The sequence below is a fragment of the Quercus suber genome, unplaced genomic scaffold, assembly GCF_002906115.3.
Source record: "Quercus suber isolate HL8 unplaced genomic scaffold, Cork oak 2.0 scaffold_34, whole genome shotgun sequence".
NCBI classification, from domain to species: Eukaryota; Viridiplantae; Streptophyta; class Magnoliopsida; order Fagales; family Fagaceae; genus Quercus; species Quercus suber.
This window is the reverse complement of record NW_027069499.1, coordinates 1,092,345-1,103,599: the sequence shown is the minus strand read 5'-3', so window position 1 is coordinate 1,103,599 and position 11,255 is coordinate 1,092,345. Positions and strand designations below refer to the sequence as shown.

The window sequence follows — 11,255 nt, the reverse complement described above, 5'->3', positions numbered from 1 at the left end:
TATTAACATCATTTGAATTTATTTTAATCTTGCATTTGATGAAAGAGATAATGGGAATTACTAATGTTCTTTGTCAAGCTTTGCAACAACGTTCTCAAGACCTTTTAAATGCCATGCATTTAGTTTCAACTACAAAATCACTTATTCAAAAGTTGAGAGATGATGGATGGGAGCCTTTACTTGCTAGTGTTATAGCATTTTGTGAGCAACATGAAATTGATATTCCTGATATGAATGCTCGTTACACTAAAGGTCGAGGTAGATATCGTTGTCAAGATGAAGATTTAACAATGGAACATCATTTTAGAATTTGCATATTTACACTTGCAATAGACTTTCAATTGCAAGAATTGAAAAGTAGATTTTGTGAGTTAACAACGGAACTTGTCATTCTTAGTTCAGCTTTAAATCCCAAAGATGCTTTTAGATTATTCAAAATTGTTCATATATGCAATTTAGTTAAGAAATATTATCCTCAAGATTTTACTAAACATGAACAAGAACTTTTGGAGTCTCAATTGCAACATTATGAGCTTGATGTGATAAAACATCCAGATTTTCAGAATATGAGTACAATTTCCGAGCTATGTAGGGGATTAAAAATTTCAGGAAAGTCTAATGTCTATTTTTTTATTGATAGAATTATTCGTCTTGTGTTGACCCTTCCAGTTTCTACAGCAACTAAAGAACGAGCTTTCTCAGCTATGAAGTTGTTAAAAACAAGACTTCGCAATAGAATGGAGGATGAGTTTTTGGCAGATAATATGATAGTTTATATATAGAAGGAAATTGCAGGGAATTTCACTATAGAGATGATAATGGATGAATTTTATTCCATAAAAAATCGTCGTCAGGCATGATTTGATCCGGGTGATGACCCGACTTGACCTGAATAATGTTGCGTGGTTTTTAATGGGAGATTTACTGAGGCTTAGTCCATGGAGCGGAAGCTTGGGTAGACAAAAAAGTTTTGGCCAATTTTGTAGCCCATTGTGAATCCTGTGCGCAGGATATAAAAGCCTTTTTTTTTTTTTTGTGATTAGGGTTTTGTCTTGTTGTTGTTTTTGAGAAAGAAAAACACTGTAGCAGCACATTGTAATTTTCTTTGATAATAGTGAAATCCCTGCAACTCTGTGGACGTAAGCAAATTGCCAAACCATGTAAATACTGTTTTGTGCGTGTGATTGTTTTTCTTTTGGCGTTTAGTATATTTATGTTACAACCCGGCCCCCCCATGTATTTATTCCTGGCTAGGCCCCTGCCCGAGAGGATCTTTACTAATCTTGGCTTTGAAGTCGAGCAATGCCAACCAGTCTGTCTCATTATTCTTACCAAGCACAGAGGTGAAAAAAAAGCCAAAGTAGCAGAGAAGGATGAACGTATGCATGGAAAAAGATGATGATGGTGGAGCTGAACTCAGGTGTGAACAAGGCCCCATGCAATGTGGTAGGAAAGGCTTTTGTTTAACTAAAATGACGGTTTATCAAATTTTGAAATGGATGTGTGTGTATGATTGTTTTGCAGCTGAAAAAGAAGCAAATTTATAGCAAGGGAAAGAAGAGAAGCAGTCCGAGAAATAGTGATGTTCGGACCCACTTCTAAATTGAATAAAAGAACCAACGGCAAAAATAGTCAAATACCATGTTTTGGTAAAATTTGTGACAAACTATCAATGTTTTGGAAATATGTAATAATCTATCATGTTTATTTTTTGTTTATTCTTTTGTTTCAATGTTGAGAGAAGAAAAAAAAATATATTTAAAAAAAAAAAAAATCTAAAGTGAGAAAGTGTAAAATTTTAAATAATTTAGATATGAAAAACATTTTTTTTTTTAAAGTTTAAATGATTGCAAACTCTAGGTACTAAAACAATATTCTTAGTCAAAAATTTATATTATAAATATTTTAAATAACAATTATCTAATTGATATTTAAAGGAGAAAAGTGTCTCACTTAAAATTATCATCTGAACCTCAAACTATCAACTATCAAGGTGCTATTGTTGCAATAGTTTTTATTATCATTTTTTTTAATATATAGGGTCCGTTTGGATACAGCTAAAAACTGAAAACTGAAAACTGAAAATTTAAAATTGAAAATACCATAGCAAAATAATTTTTTAATGTGTGAAGAATAATATGAAACCTATTTTTAATGAAAAAGTTGATGAAAAGTAAAATTTGTGGGTCTCGTGAACAATGCACAAGACTTACTGGTGTGCTGAAAAGTCAAATATTACTGCTACTATTCACTCTTTTTTACTATTCATATGCCTTGGTGCATTGTTCATGCCATGAACAGTGCACCTGGGTGATGGTCTTTTAAAAAAAAAAGAAAAAAAGAAAGGCACAAACGTGAACGCGCAAAACGTGAAAACGTTGAATCCAAACCACACCATAGATGATATTTCAAATATATAATGTTCGTTCCATGATAATTATTTTTAATTATTAAGTCAATACCATTTTTGAATAATGAAGCCAAGCATGAAAAGCAAAGGTGTAAACGTAGTCTCATTTCTGCGGCCAAACTATTCTAATAATGGAGCCAAAATATGAAAGCAAAGATGTAAACGTCTCATTTCTGAGGCTAAACTATTCAAATGTCCCAAAATTCAGAGCTGTTCTGCTGCGGTGTTGGTGTAACAAGAACAGGTCTTCTTTTCGTACCATTACCATAAATTTAGTCGTTCGGCTTCATCGATCCTCACGTGTTTGCCATCTAATCGAGTACTACGCTAGCGATTCACCTAAGAACTCAAGTTCACTAAATTCGAATACTACTTAGAACTCGATTTCATGAAACTCGAGTACTAAAAAAGTAATATTTTGTTATATATTTTTGAAACAATTAATTTAACACAAATTTTACTAAAATGTAGTATTTAGCTATTTTCACCAAAATAGGAACTCCATTTGGATACAGCTTATTTTGCTGAAAATTGAAAACACTGTAGCAAAATAATTTTTAAATATGTAAATAGTACCGTGAGACCAATTTTTAATTTTTTTTCCTGAATAAAATGATTGTAGGTCCCATGAATAGTGCATGAACAGATAAACAGTGCTATTTGTCTCCAAATCGCAGAAAACGCGTGAATCAAAAAAAAGAAAAAGAAAAAAAAAAGAAAAAAAAAAAGGAGAAAAACAGCCAAACGTTGGATCCAAACACTCACTTGGAATGATAGCATCCACTTTTGCCAATGGCAAGGTATCACACGTGGTCGTCGACATCAAAGGGTCACTATGTCGGACTTGCAATCTTTGAAACTGGTAGGCTCTATATCACCACATGTTGGAAATTTAAGTTTTTTGAGGAATTTAACCCTTAAAAACAATAGCTTTAATAATGAAATTCCTCTAGAAATTAGTCGTTTGCATAGATTGCAATCCTTACAATTGCAAAATAACACACTTAGTGGCAAAATTCCAAGCAACTTATCCAATTGCACCAGCCTCGAATTTCTCTATGCCTATAATAACCTTCTCATAGGAGAAATCCTTGCAAAACTTGGCACCTTGTTAAAACTCAGAATTTTTTTCTATTTTCAACAATCATCTAACAAGAACTATCTCACATTCTTTTGGAAACTTATTGTTTCTTAAAGGGACCATCCCTGATTCTTTGGGCCAATTGACCAAGCTTGCATATTTTTTGTGGGTACAAATAGGTTGCTTGGTACAATTCCTCCCTCAATGTTCAATCTGTCTTCATTAATAGACTTTCATGTAGCAACCAACCAATTTCAAGGACATCTTCCATCGGAAATAGGTATCACAGTACCAAATATTGAAGAAATTGTTATTGCCAAGAACCAATTTATTGGACTTATCCCTGTTTCAATATCTAATGCCTCAAATTTAAATGTGATTACATTGAACAATAATACACTTGGAGAAGCTACATAGAATTTCATTTTTTGCCATTACCTCTAACAATCTTGGAAATGGAGGGGCAAATGACTTGAGTTTTCTTTGTTCTTTGACAAATGCCACCTATCTGACTAGACTGGGTATAAATGGCAATAATTTTGGGGGAGAGTTGCCCACGTGCATTGGCAATTTCTTAACTACTCTTATTGAATTGGTTCTAGATAATAATAAAATATCTGGAAAGATTCCTATTGAATTAGGAAATTTGATCAATTTAGAGAGACTCGATATGTGGCAGAACAAATTCTCAGATAATATTCCCCATGAAATTGGAAAGCTTCACAAGTTACAAGTTTTGACATTAAATACAAATAATTTTTATGGGAACATTCCATTCTCTATTGGAAATTTAACAATCTTGGTAGATTTGGAATTACATGAGAATAATCTTCAAGGAAATATCCCTTTAAGTCTAAGCAGGAGTTGAAATTTGTTTACTTTGAATCTTGCTAATAACAATCTGAATGGTTTGATATCCCCACAAGTCATTGGTCTCTCATTCTCACCAGTTTTTCTAAATTTGTCTGCCAACCAATTTACTGGTATCCTTACCATGGAAATAAGAATTTTTATAAACTTAGAATGATTGGATATTTCTACAAACATGTTGTCTGGAAAAATGTCAGCAAGTCTTGGAAGCTGCATAAAGCTTGAATTCCTATACATGGGAAAAAACCTCTTCCAAGGGATCATTCCTCCATCTTTAGAATCATTAAGAGGTCTTCAATATCTAGAGCTTTCGGAAAATAATTTGTCTAGTGAAATTCCAAAATTTTTGGAGGTCTTTGTCTACTTGCAATTTTTGAATCTATCTTACAACCATTTTGAGGGTGAGTTACCAATCGACGGAGTTTTCAATAACGTAAGTAGAACTTCGGTAAAGGGAAATGCTAAGCTTTGTGGGGGTATACCTAAGTTTCAACTTCCTATATGCAAATACAAAAAAACCAAGAAGAGGAAGTTAACTCTTACCTTGAAGTTAATAATTTCTATAGCTTCTAGACTTTTTGGAGTAACTTTGATTGTGTTGCTTCTACTTCTCTATTCTTTACAAAAGAAAAGGAATGGAAGTATCTCAAGTGATTCAAGAAATTCGCTTTTGAATGTATCTTACCAAAGTCTCCTAAACACAACTAATGGATTCTCTTCTGCTAATTTAATTGGTGGGTCATGGTAGACAAATGGTTGCTATCAAGGTCCTCAACCTTTTGCGTCACAGAGCTTCCAAAAGTTTCATAGCAGAGTGTGGAGCTCTAAGAAACATCAGACATCGAAATCTTGTAAAGGTGATCACAACATGTTCCAATATTGATTATCATGGTTGTGATTTTAAAGATTTGATATATGAGTTCTTGGGAAATGGCAACCTAGATGAGTGGTTACATCCAACTCCAAGAATAAATGAGGCTCTTGAGAAACCAAGAAAGTTGAGTCTCCTCTAAAGACTGAATATAGCCATTGATGTTGCTAGTGCATTGGATTATCTACATCGTCATTGACAAACGCCAATTGTTCATAGTGACCTCAAACCAAGCAATATTCTTCTTGATGATGAAATGATTGGACATGTAGGCAACTTCGGCTTGGCAACATTCCTTCATGATGCTACCCAAGATTGTTCTACTAATCAATCAAGCTCCATAGGGGTTAGAGGAACAATTGGTTATACTCTTCTAGGTAAATATTTACATTTCTTAAGTTTTTTTCTTTTCCTTCTCCTATAGTTCCTTACTACAATTTCAAGCACGCAAAGACAGTTTTAGTAAGGATGTATCATATCTAGAAAATAGAACATGTTATATATAACCTTTAAAAGTTGTAAGTTTCTTTCCCACTTTTACTTGTATGAAAATATGCCTATATTATAATATTTTATGTGCAATTGCAGAGTATGGAATGGGAAACAAAAAGTGTCAATATATCGTGATGTCTATAGCTATGACATATTATTGTTAGAAATGTTCACAGGAAAAAGGCCTAGTGATAGTATCTTCTAGGATAGCTTAAGCCTTCATGACTTCGTTAAAGTAGCTTTGCCAGAACGTATCATTGACATTGTAGATTCTATTCTTCTTTAGGAAAGACAAGATAGAGACAAGGAACGACACTCAAAATGAGGATCCAAATGGAAGTTCCAACATTCAAGAATGCTTAATTTTGAAACTCAAAATTGGAGTTGCTTGTTCCACACAATATCCAAGAGAAAGGATGAACATCAATGTTGTTGTAGTTAAGCTACATAAAATTTGACAAAACATTCTTAAAACTAGCATACACGAGACAAGGACTTCAAACTACAGGTAAATATCACTACAACAAAATGTATTTTTAGTGACGAAAATTAGTGAGGAAATATTTTTTCGTCACTAAAAATACAGCTTTAGTGACGAAATATGAATTTCGTCACTAATAATGGAAAAAAATTATTACATTTAGCGACGAAAAATAAATTTCGTCGCTATTGTGATCTGAAAAATAAGCACCAAGGAGGGAAACTTTGGCACCAACTTAATTAATCTATAGTGATGAAATCTTTCGTCGCTAAAAGTTGAAATTTTTAGTGAGGAAATATTTCGTCATTGTAGGTATTGCTGTGGATAGTTTTAGTGACGAAAATACGTTCGTCGCTATAAGTAAGTATTAGTGACGAAAAGTAGTCGTCACTAAAAAAATAAAGGTGTTACACTTATATGTTTTGAGCGACGAAATCATATTTCGTCACTAAAAGTATGATTTAGTGGAAATATGAATTTCGTCACTAAAAACAATAATAGATTTACCCGTATATGTTTTTAGTGACGAAATCATATTTCGTCACTAAAGCATACTTTTAGTGACGAAATGTGATTTCGTCGCTAAAAACATATAAGTGTAAAACATCTGAATACATTTTTCAGCGACGAACTTGATTTCGTCACTAAAAAGTATGCTTTAGTGATGAATCTGAGTTCGTCACTAAAAGCTTCATAGAATTTAGGCGCCAACGAAAATTTGTTGCGCCAAAAAATTGAGCTACCGCGACGAAATAAACTTTTAGTGACAAAAAATTTCGTCGCTAAAGGTAGCCAATAGTGACGAATCAAAGTTTGTCACTAAAGGCTTTATACTTATATGAGCTTCAGCCCTTTTTTTTTTTTTTTTTTTTTTTTTTTTTAAGTGAAATTTAAGTAAGTGATAAGCAACCAGTTTAAAGTCTTGTGCACAGTACTGTTCTATTGCATGTTGGCTGTGTTATTTACTTGCTTTAGCATGTTCAATTCAAATTAATATGAATTTGATGCCAGCTTTGTTGGTACTGGTTACATATGTAGTATTAATGTTGTGATTGTTGTTGTTGTCTTTTTTTTGTTTTTTTTCAAATGGTAGGAAACTATTCTCAAAGTGCAAGAGGATCATTGTCAAGATCCTAATGCAATTCCCCTTACACAAGAGGAAATCTCAAACTTGTTTTTAAGAAAAAATCCGGTATTGTAAAAGGACTTGGCATGAGACCTTCATCTTCTCTAGTAACCATTGCCTCATCTAATTCCTCGGTAGAGTATATTCATCGGTTAGAAAATGAGATAATTGAGCTCAAAGAGGCAAGAGTTAGGGACGATGAGGAGCGAGCTAAGGAGCAAGAGGCGCGAGCTAAGCAAGATGAGATCCAAAAGAATATTCTTAATTTTTTGAGGAGTAAGGGTTATGATGACGGTTTTAACTATGGGGGTGGTTCATCTTCAAGTTAAATCACTTATTGGTTAGTACTTTATCTTTAAGTTAAAACACTTCATTTTTTATGTATCATTTGAAACTAATTGTTAGAAATGATTTTATAGCATAGTTAATGTTTTTACTTTACAATTTTAACGTAGTAGTGTTTTTATATTTGTGCAGATTTCTTATTGGTGGCTTTAGGGGTCTTACTTTTGGCATTATTTGAAGACATATGAGGACATCTTTTGGCTTTAGGGGGTTCTAATTATATTATGCTACATTTTTTGTATTGTTATAAAACATCTTAAATTATTGTATGTGTTGCAAACAATTATTGTATGGAAGGAGTTTGAATTTGATACTTGTTTTAATTTTAACTTGTGGAATGTATGGATCGATTTTTTATAANGAGTTCGTCACTAAAAGCTTCATAGAATTTAGGCGCCAACGAAAATTTGTTGCGCCAAAAAATTGAGCTACCGCGACGAAATAAACTTTTAGTGACAAAAAATTTCGTCGCTAAAGGTAGCCAATAGTGACGAATCAAAGTTTGTCACTAAAGGCTTTATACTTATATGAGCTTCAGCCCTTTTTTTTTTTTTATTTTTTTTTTTCACTTTCTTCTTTTCTAGGTTCTCTCCCTTTCCCTCAAACACATACCCAAACCCCTCGAACTCTAAACCCAACCCCGGATTAGAGCTTGCCAAATCAGAATCAGAATCAGAGCTTGCCGTCGTCACCGATACAGCGACGCATCGGCTCGGCGACGCTAAGGCGACGATCCCAGCGTCGCACTTAGCGACGCTTCGGCTTCTCACCGGCGAGCACTAGCGATGCACTGGCAAGCACTAGCGACGCTTCGGCGAGCGTTTGCGACACATCGGCTTCGCTTTCGCGATGCATCGGCGACGCACTGGCGATGCACCCGGCGTCGCTTCAACTTCCCTTCATCGATTCAGGTCTCTTTTTTTTTTTCTCCTTTTGAGTTAATTTTTTTTGTTAATTTTTTTTTTGCATACTATATATAGCATAGTTAATGTTTTTACTTTACAATTTTAACGTAGTAGTGTTTTTATATTTGTGCAGATTTCTTATTGGTGGCTTTAGGGGTCTTACTTTTGGCATTATTTGAAGACATATGAGGACATCTTTTGGCTTTAGGGGGTTCTAATTATATTATGCTACATTTTTTGTATTGTTATAAAACATCTTAAATTATTGTATGTGTTGCAAACAATTATTGTATGGAAGGAGTTTGAATTTGATACTTGTTTTAATTTTAACTTGTGGAATGTATGGATCGATTTTTTATAATTGTGTTGCTGAAATAAATGTGTTAATCAAATGTGAGGTTTTAATAATATAATGACAGGTTACAGGTTAATATCAACGTCATGAAAATAATAAAAACAGAAAATAAGTTTTAGTGACGAATTTTTTCGTCACAAATATGGCAACAAAAAATTGTTTTAGTGACGGAATATTTCGTCACTAAATGCAGTGGAATTTTTTTAAAAATAGTTTTAGTGACGAATATTTTCGTCACTATATGTACCCGAAAATAGTTTTAGTGACGAAATTTTTCGTCACTAAATATGATTTAATAAACTGAAATGGTTGTAGTGACGAAATATTTTCGTCACTAAATACTGTTTTTAGCGAGGAAAACATTTAGCGACGAAACTTTTTCATCACTAAAAGTTTTTTTTTTTTTTTTTTTTAAATACTGAATTGGACTTTTAGTGACCAAATTTTTCGTCGCCAAGACTTTTAGCGATGAGGCTATAGCAACGAAATGAATTTCGTCACTAAAAGTCCAATTTCGTCACTAAAGCTTCTTAGCGACGAAAAACTGGACTTTTAGTAACGAATTTTTCATCACTAATAATACATTTTCTTGTAGTGTATTGTTTTCTCATTGGGATATAGAATTTGGTAATGTATCCACCCAAACCACATGATAGGGAATCATATAGTGATTAGAAGGCCACAATCTTTCATGTCAGTGCTCTCTTTTTTCCCTAGCAAAACTGAGAAGAATGGAATCGCTTAAAAATTGATATGCTCATTCTGCTGTCATACTACATAGGATTAGAATGACCCCAATTAATTAATACCTAAATGTTTCTTTTATCCAATAAATATATAGCTTGTTCAATTTTTTTTTTGAAAAAAAAAAATATAAAGAGGCCTAAAAAGTTTTTTCACTTGGGTGATTTCCACTATTGGAACGACTGAGATCACAAGAAATTGGCTAATATCCTACTAGTCTAGACAGAGATCTCTATTAATGACTTAAGCTTAAATTATTGCCACATGTATTGAATTGGTGACATAGAGATGTAAACTTGTAAAGGCTACAAAGTTAACCAATTTGTTGGACAATCATTTTTTTTTTAAAAATAATAATAAAATGATTAAATAAACTAATTTGTTGGACAAATCTTGCTTGTCTATAATTCTAAAGCTTCTACGTAAAAGGATTGCCAATTCCATAAATATTAAATGATTTGAGATATCATAATTCCACCAAAATAAAATGTGATGCTTAATTTTCAAATTAAATTAAGTTGTAGGTAAAGAGTTAATATTTATCTTTTAAATTTTTGTTACTGTTGGAAAGGCCTCACTCACCATATTGTCATTATTTGAAATCCAAAGCTTATTATATTGAAATTTATCTTCTTTCACTGCAGGTAGGCTGATGACTTATCATGAAGGTTGCCATCATAGTTTGCCAAGTTTGTGTTATGTAATATTGGTGCAAATAATTTGTAGCTCCCTAGTTGTTGTTGTTGTTGTTGTTGTTTTTTTTTTTTTTTTGAGAAGGAGCTCCCTAGTTGTTTAATTCATCACTAAGTCTTTTTTTCTTTCCCTTCTTGTATCAAGTGAATAAATTTTCTTCATAATTAAATTAACTTATGTGTTTAATGTACTATTGATTAACATTTGTAGCCAAGGTCTCTTCTACAATAAAGTCCTATAGGCTACAAAACATGGTGTATTCTGTTTTCATCTTCTATTTTCTATGGAACCCACCATAGCACCACTTACTGAAATTCACCAATTACTTAAAACTCTAAAGTCATTTTCTGTTAATTTCTACAACACAAAAATACTACTACTAAAGTTCTTACATACCAAAAGTTCCCTTAATTAGTGTCTATTTGGCTTTGCGCTAAGAACTAAGAGAAGGGGTATAAAAACCAGTGTGGTAATTAATTTTATCAAAAGAGCATTAAGGCCCTCCAAAAAGCCTTTAGCAAGAGCTCAATTTTAAAACTTTTTTTTTATAAGCTCATTTGTGGGTTTTTTAGTTTAAATAAAGGTTAGAAATACTATTACTAGTTGCTACCCACAGCCTCAATTTATACCCCTAATACCCCAAACATTTTGTATTAGTGGAGGAACCAAGTACCAACTCACCTAAGAAGTGCGGTGGTGCTAATTTATATTGTCGTGCTTTTAGAAAAACCATCATTCGTCTTAAAATAAATGAGAGATCTAGGGTTCAATCTCCACTTACATCAAAAACTAACTGGTATCTTGGTCTGATAATAAAGAGCATCATCAGGAGCGGACGCCATAGGTTGAAACTCTCTCAAAGAAAAAAAAAAGGGTCTATTG

The 11,255-nt window shown here is 32.9% G+C and overlaps 1 pseudogene; it reads left to right on the top strand.

The window, feature by feature from the left end:
- The first annotated feature begins 5,113 nt into the window (after nucleotides 1-5,113).
- LOC136066404 (probable LRR receptor-like serine/threonine-protein kinase At3g47570) lies at nucleotides 5,114-6,576 on the top strand (annotated as a pseudogene).
- Nucleotides 6,577-11,255: the final 4,679 nt, after the last annotated feature.